The following is a 13333-nucleotide window of genomic DNA, read 5'->3' as shown; positions in this document are numbered from 1 at the left end:
CCTGTGTTCTCCTGTATTTCTTTAAGGGTGCTATTTATGTCTTTCTTAAGGTCCTGTATCATCATCATAAGTGATTTTATATCTGAATATTGTGTTTCTGGTGTGATGGTGTGTCCAGGACTTAATATGGTAGGAGAATTGGGTTCTAATAATGGCAAATGACCTTGGTTTGTGTTGTTTATTTTCTTACGCTTGCCCCCCATCATCTGGTTATCTCTAGTGCTACCTCCCCTTGCTAAATCTGACTGGAGCCTGTCCTTCCTGTGATGCTGGTTGTGTCAGAACTCCTCAGAGTCAAGCTGTCTCTGTGATCCTGTGATTCTGGGATCCTGAGATCCTGCGCTTGTTAGATCACCTGGGAGTGTGGCTTTCTCTGTGTATTGTGGGACTGGCTGCAGAGCTTGTGTCCAAGGTCTGCTCAGAACACTAACCCAGACAGACCGGAAAGAACCCAAGTCACTGGGCTGGTGGAGTTCTTGTGTGCCTGGTCAAGCTGGTCCCAGTTACTCCCAGTGTTGGGACAAATGTTTGTTCCTGCTTACCTCTGGTCCTGGGTGTGTCAGCACACCTCTGATCCTGGGTGTTTCAGAGTGCCTGGGAGTGGAGCTTCCTCTGGGTGTTGTGGGACTGGCTGCGGAGCTTGCGCCCAAGGTCTGCTCTGGACCCAGCCCAGACAGACCACAAGGAACCCAAGTCACTGGGCTGGCAGAGTTCCTGTGTGCCTGGTCCCGCTGGTCCAGTTACTCCCAGTGTTGGGACAGATGTTTTTTCCTGCCTATTTCTGATCCTGGGTGTGTCAGAGCGCCTGGGAATGGAGCTTCCTCTGGGTGATGTGGGACTGGCTGCAGAGCTTGGGCCCAAGGTCTGCTCTTGATCCTGGGTATGTCCGAGCACCTGGGAATGGAGCTTCCTCTGGGTGTTGTGGGCCCATGCCTACTTCTTAGATGTCCCCAAGTCTTTGAGAGTTGGGGAATCAATATTCATATTTTACCTATAGCTGAGCACTCAGGATTGTTATTTTCAGGAATTTGAGCAGTAATATATCTCTGCAATGACCACCACCAACTGCAAACAAAACAAAACAACAACAAGAACAAGTCTCCTCTGGCACAAGTTAGGATTAATACCAATTGATGGATAGAAATACAAATATTTAGAAGGCAGTTTGGCAACACGGCCTTTGAGAAAGACATCAGTATGTTGTCCCTTTGGGCATACAATTTCCTTAGCAATTGTTTTTGACCATGTTTACAGTGAGTTCCCTCCTGTGGCCTCCAAATCAGTGAAGAGAGCAGTAAGTTAACCCCAAAACAGTCTTGCTGCTATTGCACCTGGCCTGGTGATCAGTATTATACTACATTAGTGTCCAAGGCTAGATAAATCATGGATATCTTTGCTCCTCTGAAGCCTACATAGAATCTTCTAGCGTTATGAAAACTATCCAGCAAGAAGGATTTCTTGATGAGTCTAAGACTGATCTCTCTGTCTCTTGCAACCAAAGGTGTGCAGTATCTTCAGCAATAGAATCTTACTATACAGTTGTGGTGGGAAACCAAGAGCATTGGCAGCTTCCTGTGCTGCTCTGCAGATTTCTGGAGCCTCCCTGATCCATAACTCATAAGAAAGTAACCCATAGCTGGCAATGAGATTTTCATTTAATCACTCAGGTCTTCTGGGAACAGCAGGGTTCATAGCATGCGAGGAAGAAACTGTTTTTCAGGGTCCACTTGATTGTGTTAAAGAATAATTACTGGATCACTAACAAATACATCTCATCCCTGGAATACATTAAATATATACCTTCACATGGAAAAAAAAAAAGCTGTTTGTTTCAGGTTTTAAAAGATAGTATTTTGAGCCCATGTTGGACTCAAACTAGAGGAGGTCTCTCTGGAACGCTGAGATTATATGCACGTACCACCATGCACAGCATGGCAAAATGATTTGGGAGGTGTGATTAGAAGAAAGATATGGGGTACAGATATGATCCTTACCTACTTATTCCTGCTCTTGCTCATCCCCTCAGACTTTCCATTCACCCTGTATTTAGTAAAGCTGCTTCCATCCCAACTTATAAAGCATCAAAAAATATATATAGTCTCTGCTCTAATAATTCCTCACTACTCAAGCACCCTCCATTCCTAAAACATCACAGAACTCTATTGTAAACAGGCATGACCTTTGGATTTCATAGATTCCCATCTCCTTGCGTAAGGTGTTTACCGAGAATGTAAAGTATTTAAGACAAGGGTTTCTCTTCTCTCATCTGTTGCTGTGGAGTTAAAATTCTAAGAAGTCTCTCTTTTTTTTTTTTTCTATAAAAACAAGCTCACTGGTTTAAAAGCAGTTTATTAAAGCCTCGTGTGGTGGCTTATGTCTTTAATCCCAGCCCTTGTGGGGGGTAGATGCAGATAGATTTCTGAGTTCAAGGCTAATCTGGTCTATGGAGCAAGTTCCAGGACTGCCAGGGGTATACAGAGAGAGCCTGTCTCAAAAAGCCAAAATTAAAATAAGCAAAAGAAGGTAATTCTCTTAAGGAATCCTGGCCTCCAGCTCTGAGGCTTCCATTCCTCCTATGTGGCTGAGTTGAGAAAGCCTGGGCGGGACAGTAGCTGTAGGCACCCTAAGTAAAGAGAGCAGTGGAAAGGAATTCAAACTAACTGAAAGAGATGCAAGTGAGTTTCCAGCAACCCTGGGGACTGGAATAATTGAACTAAGTCACTGCTTCTCATGAGCCCCAGAAGAGAGAAGACCTTGTTAAAATCATTAGGAACCCAAGGCGGCGTGAGCAGGGCTGCAAAACACATAGGCTGTAGAACGATCGTCAAGTGATCATCGAGTCTTGTTTTTCCTGCACATGCAAGTTTCTTCCTGCTCTAATAATAGCTACTGTGTCATAATAATAACAAATAGCTCTTGAGACATGAGGCTCAGTTCACTTTTGGGCTAAGTGTCAGTAGAAGGCAAGAAAAGATCAAGATCTGGTGGATCATTGAGCCATCCTTATCAGCTTCTGCCTTGGCAGCTCCCGATGGCAAACACTCAACTGGGAAGTGCCCATCTCTGCTGCCCAGGGAAGACTTGAGCAAGGAAGCATGGTTGCAACACTGGAGAAATTGAGAAAGAAGGCAAAAAGAAAAACTGACTCTCACTCAACTTCAGAGCTTTTCTTTTTAAGTGCTATTATTAGAAAAAGTCTTGTGTGTTAAACTTGAGGAAATTCATGAAGTGACACAATGTTGTGGGTCCCCTTTGATGCCTGTTGGCATCTTGGCATCCCCCTGGCTGTCTTTTCAGGTCCGTCTTGAGGTCCTCCTGGGCTTACAGGGGTGCACAGATGTGACACAGGTCATACCTCAGAGGTGCTTCCTGGACCACAGCCCCCACCCCCCTATTGTAAGTGGGTTCCACTAAGTCCCAGCTGACTCTGTCAACTCCTCTCTACTTGTTAGCTGCCTGTCCTCCAAGATTCTAGTCTGCTGAATGTGGAGTCCTGCTCTGGACTTTGAGAAATGAAATTTAGCAGATTCCATTACTAACAAAGGGATTTCTCAACCTGCAGGAGACAATATGGGAATCATCCTTGTTCCTGAGAGTACAGCAGTAGGGGGTCAGGACACAGAGCACAAGAGCAAGCAGAAATCAAGTGAGCACTACTAGGCTCTCTCTATTGACTTGCAAATGAGCAAAGTGGTGGGTGAAACTCTAACCCAAGCACTACTTCAGTTGGGTTTTGTTGACCTGGAAGCCTCCTTCTAGCATCCATTGGAAGCAACCAAAAGTCCTGCTCATCTATGACACCCATGGACCACAATGGCCAGCACAAAGTTTTTGTTTTGTTTTGTTTTTGCTGTACAGCAGGTTCCGTTTTAGAAGACCCAACAAACATCTCAAAGGTCAGTCCCGCTTCTGCACAGCAACATTTTTCTGCTCACAGACACTTCTCCCTCAGCCCTTAGAAAGCTGCCTAATAGAATTTCACTGTCGTCTACAACCGGCTCTGCCCAGGATTTATTTTTAGTCTCCTCTAATGTGTTCAGTACTCCTTTATAACAGAACAACCAAATTCTTAAAGAGCTGCTATGCATTGTTCACTAAATGACAGTAGTTTTCAAAAATGCAAATACTTCCTCTACTCTGTGTATTATACTGATCTCATGCATCGGTTTATAGAAATTAGAAAATCATTTTTAGAGTCCATACAGTCACCGGCCCTCTAGCTATGGACATAGCAACAGTGTATGGGGCATCTAAGGTTGCATCTGAAAGCCGCAGGGAAAGGTTTATTAGCAGCCCAGGCTGTTCAGGAGATGGCTTGTCGATATGTCTAAGGCAGAATACACAGCAATTGTTTGTATTGCTATCAGCACGGGGAAGGCTATTTTGAAACCACATCTTAGGAAAGAACAAAACATGGCTGGCAATCATCGTGGCACACAGACTTGTCGTTTTAGTTCTATCTTTTGTGGGTTGCTACTGGCAACGAGAAAATTAAGCTAAAGGATTTTAATCAAATAAATACTGCCTTGTACCTACTGGTCATATATCCTGGTGCATTGTAAAGGGACTAATGGGAATTATCTAATAGAAATTATTAATCTGAATTCTCTGGATAGGAACTTTAAAAACCTTAAAACAATAATCATCAATCATGGGTAAGTGAATGTTGGAGGCGTGAGGAAGAAAAACAGCCTCCACTGAGCCTGCAGAGCATCTCTCTGCTCTGCAGGGAGATTTACTCCCTTAGCACTCACCCACAGAGGCAGAAATGAAATTAAATAGCCAGCATTTGAACCAGAAAGTGGTCTGAGCTCTAGCAATGCCAATGGTAATCCTGGAGGCTTTGATCAACTGAATGCATTTGACCTTGTAAATAAAACCTTAATAACAGAAATCTTAATAGCACAAAGATGAGCTAAGAGAAGCTTAATCAAGCATCCACAGTCCTGGGCAGTGTTCTGGATGTTGACCCATCTTTACAGATTTCTTCCTCACCTATCTGTGGATATGATTGTGGATATGATCATATGTGGATATGATCAATCTCCTCTCTTTCTATGGAGACACAGAAACTCTAAGGGGTTAAATAATTTGCAGAAAGTCAAAGTTCCAATGTATGACAAGGAAAAGTGGAACCTAGTTTTGTGTGCTTATTATCATTATTATTATTATCTTAATATTTACGAGTGATTTGCTTGAAGGCATGAATGTCTACCACATGTGTGCCTGGTGCTCACAGAGGCCAGAAGAGGGTTTCAGATAATCTGAAACTGGATTTACAGACTGCTATGAGTCACCATATGGGTGCTGGAAATCAAACACCAGACCTCTGCGAGAGCAGCAAATGCTCTTAACCAGCGGCATCTCTCCAGCCTCTTGTGCAACTTTAAAGGCCTTCATACTGCCACACTGGTTCTTAAAAAAAAAAAATTAGAAATTGCTTATTGTCCAGCTGCTTGCACTAGAGGGTACAGGAGGGGTTCCTAGGTGCCACGTGCTTCAGTTACATAGTTCTTCAAAAGCACTGCAGGCCACAGCACACTGCGGCCTTGTGAAATAGGTATTTGGAATACTGACGTAGGAACCTGTTAAGGGGTTTAATTGAGATTGCAGAAACACGAGGGGGCCACAGCTGAAACCAGAGCTTTCTGAATTAAGCATGTTATTTCTGCCTTCTAATTCCTTCTCTGACAAGACACAGCCTTTCTGAAATGATGCTCTGTGTGTGAGTGTGTGAGTGTGTTTTAGTGTTTGTGTGTGTATGAGTGTGTGAGTGTGTGTGCGTATGTGAATGTGTGTGTATGTAAGTGTTTGTGTGTGTATGTAAGTGTTTGTGTGTGTATGTGTGTATGTGTGTGTATGTATGTGAGTGTGTGTGTGAGTGTGTAAGTGTGTGTATGTGAGTGTGTATGTACGAGTGTGTGTGTGAGTGTGTTGTGTGTATATGTATGTTTGTGTAAGTATGTGAGTGTATGTGTTTGTGTGTGTGTGAGTATGTGAGTGTGAGTGTGTGTGTGAGTGTGTGTGTGAGTGTGTATGTGTGAGTGTGTGTGAGTGTGTGTGTGTAAGAAGGGGATGCACAAGCATCTTGGCAGATGAGGCTTTTCTTATTTAGTGCAGTTTGATTTTACAGGCTACAATCTGACCTCTGGCATAGTCAAACATGTATTTATACATGGAAAGTTGCTACATAACAAAATTATCTGATACTACAAGAAAGACTACAGATTTCCAAAACAAAGATTTTGGCTTCAGTTTGCCTTAAAGAGAAAAAGAAAGATGCTTTGAAGCAAGAGTTTATTCCAGTCAAATTATATAGAATAAACTGCTGCTGCTCATCTGTTCCACCACCTAAAACCCTTACTGAATAATAATAATTTTCAAAACACTAAGAAAACTTTAAAATTCAAATGGGAACTCCAAAATTTCATTGGTCAAACTAACATTTCTTTATAAAAAACTGCAACTTTTGCCCTGTTCTTAGCTTTATCATAATATAATAGACAGATAAAAATTATATTTATTTAATTATATTTATTTATTTATGCAGTACTTTTGATGTTTTGATATATGTATGTAATTTTAACTATTTACCACAGTCAAGTTAGTTAAGATATCCATTACCTTGTATAATAATTATGATGATAATAACACTAATAATGCATATATAATAAATTATTATATATACAATAATATAATAAATTATTGTTATTATTATTATTATTATTATTATTATTATTATTATTATTATTATTACATTTGGTGATAAGACCTGCTTAGAAATTTTCAAGTATCAAAGTTGGAGGGTCAGAGGATTAGGGTTAGGTCTAAAGGAGTTGGGAAAAATCCATTTATGGAATTCTTTTTATTTGTTTGTTTGTTTTTCGAGATAGGGTTTCTCTGTATAGCCCTGGCAGTCCTGGAACTCACTCTGTAGACCAGGTAGGCCTTGAACTCAGAAGTACCCCTGCCTCTGCCTCCCAAATGCTGGGATTAAAGGCATGCGCCACCACCGTCTGGCTCATTTATGGAATTCTTAATGTATTAAGAAAAGTATTTTTATGATAAACCTTCCAGGATCAAATCTAGTTTTGCTGACTTTAGTCACCCTCTGTAACTGAATCTCCAGAACGTACTCCGTCTCTGTAACTAGAACTGTGTAGCAAGTGACCAACATTCTACAATGTGTGAGTCATTCTTAAATTTCAACAGCATGGGGCAGACTGCAGAGCTAGTGCACAGGCCTGTCACCCTATCTGCTCCAGAGAGGGAGCCAAATGGAATGCAAGGTCCAGACCTGCCTGTGCTGCATGATGAGTTCAAGGTTGCCTAGGCAACGTCATAGGTTCTACCTCTCAGCAAGAGTTTAAAAGAAATGAATATTGTGCTGAGTATTCCTAGCACATGCAAGGTCCTGGGCTCAACCCCCAGCACTATGGGACAAAAAGGGCTCAACAGAATTGTTTGACACAGCGCTCTCTTGGCTGTGCACTAAGACCTGCTGGAGAAACAAAAGCATAGCCCATGCCCCTTGCCTGGAATCTACATGGATTCATACACTGCTAAGAACCAACCACATGACGTCAGTGGAAAACCAAATAGCAGTTTCATTCTAATGCTGCTAAATGCTCATTGGGGAAAGGAAGAAATATAAGCACATGGGTTTGATTAACTACTAATACTGTTAAAATGATACAGGCTCACAGCATCATTTGTATAAAGGCAGAAGTACAATGTTGCAAAGCCCCTCCCGTGACTGTGTTCTTACAAAGATGTGATGACTTTGTGGCCTTATCTCCTCAGGCCCCTGGCCTGCACAGCTGACAATCCCAGTCCCCTGGATTCTCCTTGACCCTTAACTTGGTTATTTTCTTAATTGGTTTCTCTATTTCATTCATTTCTGTTCTTTTCTTTATTTTCTCCCCTTTATTTTCTCTTTGATCTCCAATTTCTACCTTCTTACATGCACATATGTGTACATGTGCAGATGTAAGTGAAGGCCAGCGGTCAATATCAGGTGTCCTCTTCAATTGCTCTCCACCTTGTGTTCTGAGACAGGCTCTCTCACCTAACTGGAACTTACTAAGGCAGTTAGACTTGAGGCTGGCAAACTCCAGTGACTTTCTTGACTCTGTCTTCCCAGCACCATGTCACAGACACACACTGCTGTGCCCAACTTTCTATGTGGGTATGATCTCAGGTCCTTATTCTGACACAGTAAACACAGTACTGACTAAGCCATCTCCCCATCCCCATTTCGACTTTGATGGTTGATGATAGATCTTCTTGCCTAATAAAAACATTGAAAGATTTAAAATCTGTCCCATAGAGTTGAGATTTTGTCATAATTTTAATTTGAAATATTTTCTAACTTCCTTCTTAACTCTCTGATCTGTGCGTTATTTAGGAGTTTGCTCTTTTCATTCCCTAAATTTGGAGGTCCCCTAGATATATCATTACTATTAGTTCCTAATTTAGTCCTATTGTGGTTAGAAAAGAAAGGAGCTCTGTGTGATTGCAATCCTTTCAGGTTTATGATATCGTTTAATAGGCTAATTGATGGGTCATCCACATGGTAAAGCTGTATGCATTTTGTGGTTATGGGGTATAGTGTTTCACAAATGCCAGCTAGGCTGTTATAACTGATAGTCATGCTTAAATCCTGTGATGGTTTCGATATGCTCAACCCAGGGAGTGGCACTATTAGGAGGTGTGGCCTGTTGGACTAGGTATGGCCTTGTTGGAGTAGGTGTGTCACTGTGGGTGTGAGTTTTAAGACTCTCACCCTAGATGCCTAGAAGTCAGTCTCCCATGCCTTCAGATGAAGATGTAGAACTCTCAGCTTCTCCTGTACCATGCCTGCCTGGATGCTGCCACATTCCCACCTTGATGATAACAGACTGAACCTCTGAACCTGTAAACCAGCCCCAGTTAAATGTTGTCCTTTATAAGACAACATTTGGTCATGGTATCTGTTCACAGCAGTAAAACCTTAACTAAGACAGATTCCTTATGTCTTTAATTACTCCTCTGTCTGGTTGCCATATCAATTAGTGGAAGACAGATATTGGAATCTCCAAATGCAGTTATAGAATTTTTTTTTAATTTTTACCTTTAATTCTCTTAACTTCGCTTCCTGTATTTGAATGTTGTAGTATTATTATTAGGAATAAGTAGTTCATATTAGGAATATGAACATTTAAATTATTATGACATCCTGCTCCATACATCTTTTTATCATGATAGACTAATTCCATTTGATTCTAATAATATAATTTTGTCTCAATGTTTGCCTTAGCTAACATTAACATATTCATTACTGCATACCTGCATATATTGTTTGTGTGGAATGTCAATCTATTATAGAATATCAAGAAGTACATTTTGAATGTACTTCTTGGGCTAGGGATATAGCTGAGTTGCAGAGAACTTGCCTTATATACACAAACTGGGTTCAGTCCTCAGAACTGCAGTACATAAATGTCTAAGTAAGTGAGTATATCTTTTACAGAGAGTAAACGCTTGGGTTGTATGATGGTTTGTCTATGCTCAGCCCAGGGAGTGGCACTATTAGACAGTGTGACCCTGTTAGAGTAGATGTGTCACTGTGGGTGTGGACTTTAAGGCTTCATCCTAGCTGCCTGGAAGTCAGTATTCTGCAAGCAGCCTTCAGATGAAGATGTGGAACTCTCAGCTCTGCTTGTTCCACACCTGCCTGGACTCTGCCATGCTCCCACCTTGATGATAATGGACTGAACCTCTGACCTGTAAGCCAGCCCCAATTAAATGTTGTCCTTTATAAGACTTGCATTGGTCATGGTGTCTGTTCACAGCAGTAAAACCCTAACTAAGACAGGTTATACTTGGGAATATGTGTTACAGAGGTTTGACCCAGGGCATCACTCACACATGGTAGCCAAGCAATATACAATTAAACTACATCCTCAGACCTTTGTCTTGCTTTGTTAAAGACCAGTTTATTTATGAAATTTCAGTTTACAACATAGCCTAATAGGACTTACTGGGGGGAAATGGTCTCCTCTCCACTGTCTAACGTGATATCGCCCACCTATATGTGGTCATTTCAATGCCACTAATGCAAGTAAGGAGTGACATTACAAATAACTCTTTTTTCTCCTTGGATATTTTCTTTATTTACATTTCAAATGTTTTCTTCATTCCAGGTTTCCTCTTTGGAAACCTCTTATTCCATACCCCCTCCCCCTGCCCCTATGAGGGTACTTTCCCACCCACCCACTGCCATCCTCCCTCCCTGGCATTCCCCTACACTGGGGCATTGAACACCCTCAGGCCCAAGGGCCTCTCCTCCCACTGATGTCCAACAAGGCCATCTTCTGCTGCGTATGTGGCCAGCACCATGGGTTGCTCGATGTGTATTCTTTGGTTGGTGGTCCAGTCTCCAGGAGCTCAGGGGGTTCTGGCCTGCTGACATTGTTGCTCCCTCCATGGGGCTATATAACTCCTAACATCAATTAACTTAGTTCTGAGTGAGTATGTGTGATGGAGGAAGCCATATTGGACAGGACAATCTTAACGCGTGCACAATTATGATTTTGAGTATTGATAAGGTTGGATAGCTGAGGTATAACAAAATATAGATGCATACTTTGTCTTTGTCTCTTGTTCCTGGCCATGCTAAAACCCTTGGTCTTTAGTGAAGAGTGTTTCTTACTTGTTTAGTTGGTTGGGTTTGGGGTATTTGTTTGTTTTTATATGCTATGATTGTCAGGGTAAAGTGGTAGAAAGGTACCAATGGTGGGTCCAGGCCAAGGTGTGCTGGTACTGCTAAGGGATCATGCCACACATCAAGCTTAATGCCAAGAGGTTATTCGAGGAGTGGAGAGAGCAAAATGCCTTCTCAGAGTGGGAACATGACTGAGACAGACAGACAGACCGACAGACCGAGAGACAGGGAGAATGAGAAAGGCCTTTTAAAGGGGGTGTAAGTACAGACTAGGAAATACTCACCTGGTAGTGAGAGTGGAAACGTGCCACACCTGGTGCTGCTGCTGTTGAGTGACTGAAAGTCCGGCTGGCAGAGAACCACATTTATAACAATGTGGACCCAAGAGGAGAACTGGAGCTAAGTAGATTGAGGATGAGAGCTGGTCACCTGAAGAATTAGCCCCTTGACTAACGGGTTGAAATTTTCAGTAACCTTAACCTTCCCCAAGGAGTGGAAATAGGCTGGAGGAGGAGTTGGGTCACCATAGCCCATGACTTAATCATGCCTGCATAATGAGCCTTTGATGAACACAGGGCTCATAGAACATCTCTCTGGTGAGCAGCTCATGAGCAGCAGAGCAGCCTTGCACCATGGCCTACCTACAGCCCTTTACATCTTGTTCTTTAGGTCCTTCCATTCAGAAGGCCCCGAGATGTATACTCTACAGCAGACCACTCATCATATTAAAGCACTTTCTGGGGTTCTGTGGGCGATAGAATGGAACTAATGAACCTGTGGGGAGGTGGCTGGGGAACCCCAAGTTTGTAGTTAACTGGGAAGTGTGGGTAGCCTGGGAATCCCAAGAGAAGTAGGGAGAAACGGGATAACTCTTTAATCCGTGGAACCTGGTACCAACTCCACAGACGTGATGCCATAACGAACTCCGCTCTGTGAGTTTGGAAGGTGCAGGGGCACGTACAGGAGCTGTCAGGCAATTTCCTCTGAACTGAAACATTCCCTCCAGGAGAAAGGAAAAGGCTCCGGAGACTTGGGAGGTAAATAAAAGGCCACACACCTAGGAAAAGAACAACTCGGAAGATCCTCTGGAAAGTCTCTCCCAGTCTTATAAAAGGAAGAAACAGTTGCTGGGTAGAGACGCATTGCTGCGGAGGAGAGGACTGGCCTGTCTGTGGCCTGCAAGCTGTCCTGATTGCTCCAGGGTTGCAGTCTTCATGAGGTGCAGCTTGCTCTGTTGTGGCGGGCCTTTGGATCACGTGGCTACATTTAAGTCGTTCCTATTTCTTGTCAGTTAACTGCTCACCACACTGTTAGTAACCCTAGTAACAGCATCCTGGTTCACCCAAGTAGAACACTGGTGCAGGTGCTGCTTTGGTCTGTCTAGGGTTCCCATTGTGGGATGAGTAAACATGTGCGTCTACTCAGTAAAATCTATCACCCAGCAATGAGTCTACTCTTCCAGTTATTTTCTGTTCTGTGTTCCACTTGAATGACACTCTTGATCTGTTTCCACGCTGCCGGATGCTTCCCTTTGTTACAGGCGCTTGAACTCCATTCCTTTACACTCCATTCCTCTCCCCCATCATTTGGAAGCATATTATTCACTGTCCAAGACTCAATTCAGTGATTTTCAATTCTTCAAAGAGCTTCTCAAAATAGCGGACGCCCCGCTCGTTTTCTCTTCTGTCTTCACTCTCCCCTTGTGCTGTCCCTGACCTGAGCTAGAGCTCTGCCTCTGCTTCCCAGCAATTTATACCTCACTCGGTTCTGATATTACGACCTGCCCTGACTTTGTAATGGAATTTGGGGAGGGGAATCTTTTATTTTTAATCTCCTGACAAGATCCAGGAGAAGTAAAGTCCATCCCTAAAATACAAGTTTCATTCTGCCTGAACTGGACAGATGTTAATAATTCTATTCTCCAAATTCATCTGACTGAAAAGTTATGACAGAAGCCCCTCTCTGGAAAAACCCTAAGGACAGCTCATCCTTTGTTTAGTTCAATCTTGTTGCTATTGGATGGAATTGAAATCCACATTGATGGAAATAATTCAGTCAGCTAAAGAAATTCTGAGCCACAGCAAAGAAGAGTTTGTGGGATTCCATGGGTAGTTGAGAAATCAGCATCGAAGATTTTGTTTTTTTCCTAAGGTGACCAAAGGACCCATTGATCTTCACTGTGCTGATTACAGGGACACAACTCTTAGCCCAGCAGGGCACATGGCAGGCACAAAGGAAGAGCAGAGGCTCTCAAGTGCAGCAATCCTAGACTGGAACTGCAGGACTGCTGTTTGGCAGTCTAAAAGATAGTCCTTCGTCTCCTTGTTACTGCTGTAGCTATCAGATCAGAGCAATACACTTAATGTATGCCTTCATTGCAGACACTTAAAAATCATGAACTGAGAGAACATAGCAAATAAAGTTAACACTAAGCAAAGAGAAGATAATATACTCATCTCTGTGTTATTGCTACTGTTGGCTTACAGGCGATTCCACTAGGCTCCTCCTAGGGACCTAGCAAGAGCTTAAGTCATCACCTACCACCATTAACTATTATCTGCCACTTCCAGGTACAGGTGGCCTGGCATAGAAAAGACTGCTAACCACCCCCATTTCTCTCTCTCTCTC

At 42.7% G+C, this 13333-nt stretch overlaps 1 long non-coding RNA gene across 1 annotated transcript in view; it reads right to left on the bottom strand.

Moving 5' to 3' along the window:
* The window catches only part of LOC116084996, a 31826-nt gene extending 19171 nt beyond the window's left edge, over positions 1–12655 (bottom strand). Inside the window, exon 1 of the long non-coding RNA XR_004116345.1 lies at positions 10990–12655. This is a non-coding gene — a long non-coding RNA (uncharacterized LOC116084996). The remainder of the gene's footprint in view (positions 1–10989) is intronic.
* Positions 12656–13333: the final 678 nt, after the last annotated feature.

This window comes from Mastomys coucha, unplaced genomic scaffold (assembly GCF_008632895.1).
Source record: "Mastomys coucha isolate ucsf_1 unplaced genomic scaffold, UCSF_Mcou_1 pScaffold9, whole genome shotgun sequence".
NCBI classification, from domain to species: Eukaryota; Metazoa; Chordata; class Mammalia; order Rodentia; family Muridae; genus Mastomys; species Mastomys coucha.
The sequence above is the reverse complement of the archived record's forward strand: the minus strand, read 5'-3'. Positions and strand labels throughout refer to the sequence as shown.